General features: G+C 36.3%; 1 pseudogene; it reads left to right on the top strand.

The window, feature by feature from the left end:
* The first annotated feature begins 4,013 nt into the window (after positions 1 to 4,013).
* LOC125588384 lies at positions 4,014 to 5,152 on the top strand (annotated as a pseudogene).
* Positions 5,153 to 6,000: the final 848 nt, after the last annotated feature.

Below are 6,000 nucleotides of genomic sequence, written 5' to 3'. Positions count from 1 at the left end.
ACAATCAGCAAAACGTGCTGTAAAGACGTCACCAGTCTGAGGTTCTAGGTATCTTATAATTGATGGAGAGTCACAACCAACATATATTCCCAACCTTCTTTGTGGTCTCATCTTTGTTCGTTGTGGTGGTGCTACAGGCACATATACTGCACAACCAAAGATTCTTAAATGGGAAATATTTGATTCTCGACCGAACGCTAATTGTAGTGGGGAATACTTGTGGTATGCACTCGGTCTGATTCGAATAAGTGTTTCTGCGTGCAAAATAGCATGTCCCCATACAGAGGTTGGAAGCTTTGATCTCATGATCAATGGTCTTGCAATCAGTTGCAGACGCTTAATTAAAGATTCAGCCAAACCATTTTGCGTATGAACATGAGCCACAGAATGTTCAACTTCAATTCCCGTTACAATACAATAATCATTGAATGCTTGGGATGTGAATTTACCAGCGTTGTCTAATCTAACTTTTTTAATATTATAACCAGGGAAATGCGTCCGCAGTTTGATTATCTGAGTTAGAAATCTCGCAAATGCCATGTTTCGAGATGATAATAGACAAACGTGTGACCATCTACTGGATGCGTCAATTAATACCATAAAATAGTGGAATGGTCCACATGGTGGGTGTATCGGTCCACATATATCACCTTGAATTCTTTCAAGGAACTTTGGTGATTCTTTATCGATTTTGGTTGGCGATGGCCTTACGATCAATTTTCCTAGAGAACATGCAACACATGTCATTTTATTCCCTTGAGAAATCTCCTGGATTTTCAGTGAATGACCATGCGAGCTCTCTATGATTCTACGCATCATTGTGGTGCCCGGGTGACCGAGGCGATCATGCCATAAATTAAAATCTTCTGGATTTTGTTTTACCATAAAATTTGATTCGATTGCATTGATATAAGTATGGTGTAATCCCGAAGGAAGTTCTGGAAACTTTTCCAATATGTGTCTTTTGCCAAATTTATCAGAAGTTATATATATACACTTCTTTCCATTTTCAGTTACAGACTGAGTATCATATCCTTGACGATATATGTCTTTAAAACTCAACAAATTTCTTCTGGAATTTGGAGCATATAGTGCATTATTTATGGAAATTTTCGTTCCATTTGGCAATGTAAAGTTTGCTTTACCATTTCCTTCAATCACGTCTGCAGGACCTGATATTGTATTGACAGTAATTCTTTTTGGTTTTATATCTGAGAAATATATATTTTTTCTCAAGATAGTGTGCGTTGTTCCACTATCTAGTATACATATCTCTTGAATCTCTTTCTTAGAGTTTGTTCCATTTGCGTTTTGATCCATTTCTGAAATTATCATAAACATTAAACAACAGTGAAACGTGAAATTTATTCATTGATTATATAAAGAAAACACACAATAATTATACATATATTGTTGTTAAAACAACATTATTCTTTGAAAAACATAATTATTATACATTACAAATGAGAACTATTCAGTAGTCTTATTAGAAACATTTTCGTACTCTTCAAGAGTATTCTAGTCCAGCTCATTTGCGAAATCAGAGGATTCAAGGTATGAGGTCCCTTCAACGTTTTCCGTGAGATTCACCTCTTTAGCCTTTCCTTTTATGGACTCTTGATATAACTTGCACAAATGTGGGGGAGTACGACAGGTACGGGACCAATGTCCTTTACATCCACATCTGTAACATACAGTCTCACTTTTCTTTGTGGTATCCTCTTCGGTTTCTTTGCCTTTAGGAGGTTGTTCAGGTCTGGTTTCTCCTTCCCGAATATTCTACCGCCGTAGCATTCACTTCGGGAAATGCCTTGGCTCCCGTAGGTCGGGAATTATGGTTTTTGATTAGTAACTCATCGTTCTTTTCAGCCAACATGAGTGTTACCATTAATTCAGAAAATTTGGTGTACCCACATTTTCTGTAAATTCGGGATAAGACGTTGTGTTCTTTGTGGAAAATATTGTATGTCTTGTCAAGCATTTCTGCTTCGGTGACAGGGTTACCACAATATTTTAATTGTGCAACTATACTCAAGATAGTGGAATTGTAATCTCTAACCCTTTGGAAATCCTGAAACCTCAGGGTTTTCCACTCTTCAAGAGCGTGAGGGAGATTGATTTCCTTTTGATTATCGAATCTGTCTTTCAAGGCTTGCCATAGTACGGCTGGGTCCTCAACGTCTCCATAGTCGTGAGTTAGATTCTCATCTAAGTGCTTCTTCAGGAAGATTATCGCATCAACTATATGCTCGGGTGGCGATTTGTTACCGACTTTTATCGCTTCGGTTATCTTTTTTATTACAAAATAAGGTTTCACATTTGTGACCCATCTGACATAGTTTTCGCCGGTTATTTTCAGAGCCGGGAACTAGAGTTTCTCGATGTTTGCCATTTGTATTTCCGTACAAAGAAGATAACACTGGAATAGAGAGAGATTTTATTATAAGGGAGAAGAGATTGTGTTTTGAGATGGTGAAATGAAGTGAAAATGAGTTGTATTTATAGATGAAAATCACTGTTCATGACCGTTTGAGAAAGGGAAAATTTTTGAAAAAATTTCTTTGTGACCGCTGGTGTTAAATCGAGTGCACCAAAAATCAGTCTGAAAATATTGTATTAAACAGTCAATCAAATCTATAAAATTTCATAAAAATTAGAAAAGGTAAAAATTATGGCAACAAATCATGCGACGGCTCAGCCGGTCAATGAAGAGTAATAAATAAATTATACGGCGGCTCGGCCGACCAATTAACAATAAACAGAATATAAGGCGGCTTGGCCGACCAATTAACAATAAACAGAATATAAGGCGGCTCGGCCGACCAATAAATTAATTAAATTATTAATAAATAATATAGGCGGTATTCCGGCCATTATAACATAATATAAATAATAGTACATGCGGTATACCGACCATTATAGCAGGGTATATATAATACAATAAATTTTACCGAATTGCAGAACGATCGTGCTGATAACGTGTTATAAAAAGAACTGAAATTTTATTGTATCGCGAGAATTTAAACAAAGCAAAATTTTATACCCGTACGAAGAAGATAACACTGGAATAGAGAGATATTTTATTATAAGGGAGAAAAGATTGTGTTTTGAGATGGTGTGTTATAAACGATCGAATATAGAAATTAAAAAGTGGAAGTTACTGTGTAAATAGTGACAGTGGACCCCGTATTTGTTCACAAACTCAACAATTGAGGCGCTGCCATATTTTAAGTTTGTAACATTAAGAAGTTTATTACCTACAACTAAAATATTTTTTCACCTCGTCCTCGACTTCTTAATTACCATCTCCACTCTAAACTGTAGCTCTAACATAATCTGATCCCTTATTGATATATTTGAAAAAGTACCTTTTCTTAACCGTATTTGAAAAAAATAGTTAATTGATCTTGTTTGGACGTTACACCAGTCAACGTTAATATGTGCTCGATATCGTTTCAATAGATTGCTGTTATAAGGAACATTATATTGGTTATCACAATCGAAGTTCTTCTCCCTAATGACCCCGTTATCTTCTCAACGTCTATAAACTGGATAACCACCATCATCAATTTTTCTGTAATAGCTCTATTAGACTTTATCTAAAATTATAAAATTATTAAAAACATGACAAATAAGTAAAATTAACTAAAATTATAGAAAAATTGACAAATAAGCCAAATCACTTCATAAATAATAGTATAGATTGTTAGATTTTCCTTATTTAACTTTTAAGAAATATGTTAAGGATAAATCCTATAAATATGTAGTCAGTCTCCCAAGACAAAAATTAGATTTATAACTATCGTATTTATTAATTTTGTATTTATTAATTTCGTTTTGTTTATAGTTTACAAAAAGAAAAGTTATACTACTACCTTATAAGAAAAAAATATGGACCCCCTCCGGCAATGGGCCCTGGGCGGGTGCACAGCTGGCACCTAGTCTTCAGCCGGCCCTGAAGCAGAATATAGGAGCTTTCTTCGTCGAGAAGTCAGAGGATTAGAACACAGACAATGACGATGATATCAGATCTTCCAAACGATTTGGAAGCGGAGATACTCTCTAGGGTTCCGGCCAAATCTCTGTCGAGATTGAAAAGGACTTGCAAACGTTGGTACGCTCTATTTAGAGAACCCAAGTTCGTGGTGAAGAACAAGAATTTAGGTCGAGCTGTAAGAGAGTCGATTTTACTGACCAATCATGGTGATGTTTGTTTGGTCGCGGGAGATCTCCACGATACCGTGGTCAATACACCTATCGAGGTCTCTGGTTAACTTACAAGTCGAAAGGGTTCAAAAGATTTCGACTTCGCTGAGACATTTCACTGCGATGGTTTAATGTTATGCTCTGCATTGGGAAACGATAGACTTGTGGTTTGGAACCCATGCACTGGCCAAACGAGGAATATCAAAGCAAGAACTAGTTTCCACACTAATCAAACCTATGCTCTAGGATACAGCACATCTTCTTCTTCAGGCCATAGCTACAAAATCTTGAGGTGTTTCGATTATCGAAACGACCAGGAGGTCTGGGTTCCTCAGTGTGAGATCTATGAGCTTAGCTTGATTCTTGGAGGGTTCTTGATTCCTTCCCTCTTGACTACATCATGTTTCGCGATGGCATATCTTTGAAAGGAAACACTTAGTGGGTAGCTGGACATTATGAAAGTGATTATTTCTTGATGAAGTTTGATTTCACCACAGAGAGATTTGTGCGTCTCCCTCTTCCGATTCAGACAGAGAGATTTGTTCTTTCAGTTGTTAGGGATGAAAAGCTCTCGGTGTTACTAATTGATGACAGTTCAGATGACATGTCATATATGAGAATATGGGTGAGCAATAAGATTAATGAGGATGCTAATAAAGACTTGTCTTGGAGAAACGGCTTGGTCTTGGAAGTGGATTTTGATAGCTATAACATGTATTTCAGAAGCTTCTTGTTGGACGAGGAGAATAAAGTGGCAGTACTGTGTTGTGATATAGACTTAGTGCATGATTACTATACGACCATAATCTACATTATTGGAAAGGCTATGCTTAAAGAAGTTTATATAGGTACTGAAAAGACATCTCGTTCCCACTCGTCACTTGTCATCACTTATGTTCCAAGCTTGGTTATCATTTAGAAAAGAGGGCAGAGAAATGAAGGTTAGCCCTTAAATGAATTACCTTTTTAGGTGTTGGTGATGTTCTTCTGGTTTGTATCTACTCGGCTGATGCTTGATAATGATTTTCTTGTTCCTCTTTTTTTCTCTGTGCTTTTGGGTATTGTTCAAATACATTTTTTCTGCTTATAGCCATGTTCACTTCCAATGTTTTATTTATTGTGCACCTTCATAAAAGTTCATTCTTAAATTAAGATCAGTCTTAAGAACCCTAGCATCAAGTAAAAGAAAGAATGTCGACATGAATAAAGAAATCTCGAAAAGAATTCTACAAAAAGAAAAGAACGCCAATCTTATCAGTACGAAATTATTTTAAGTACCAGTTAGCCGTCTATGGAGAATATAAAATTATCAAGTCGTTTTCAGTTCAACTAAGGAAAAAAACCATTTCAGTTTATGTTTCTCACGACATCAAACGTCCCTGATCTCTCTTGCTAAGCTAAGTATTACTTTATATAGACCCGGATGATGAATATATATTACGATTGAGGATCGAGTTGATGAAGAAGAGAAAGTTTGTTAGAGAAATGGAAAATATCTTCAGTGATTGTTAACGGTAGCTTTACAATCATATATACACATGTATTTACTAAACCGAACTAAACCAATTTACAATTAAATATGATGAACCAGCGAAAGGAAACCGGTTATCTCCAATAGGCCCCCTCAAGATGAGCTGTGTATATTGATCAAGCTCATCTTGGATATAAGATGTTGAAACTGACGAGGGAATAACGGTTTAGTAAGGATGTCAGCCACTTGATCTATCGTACAAACATGAAGAGTAAGAAGCAGACCTTTCTCGAGCTTCTCCCGGACTGTAGGACAATCAAGTT

This window comes from Brassica napus, chromosome C6 (genome assembly GCF_020379485.1).
Source record: "Brassica napus cultivar Da-Ae chromosome C6, Da-Ae, whole genome shotgun sequence".
Taxonomy (NCBI): domain Eukaryota; kingdom Viridiplantae; phylum Streptophyta; class Magnoliopsida; order Brassicales; family Brassicaceae; genus Brassica; species Brassica napus.
The sequence above is the reverse complement of the archived record's forward strand: the minus strand, read 5'-3'. Positions and strand labels throughout refer to the sequence as shown.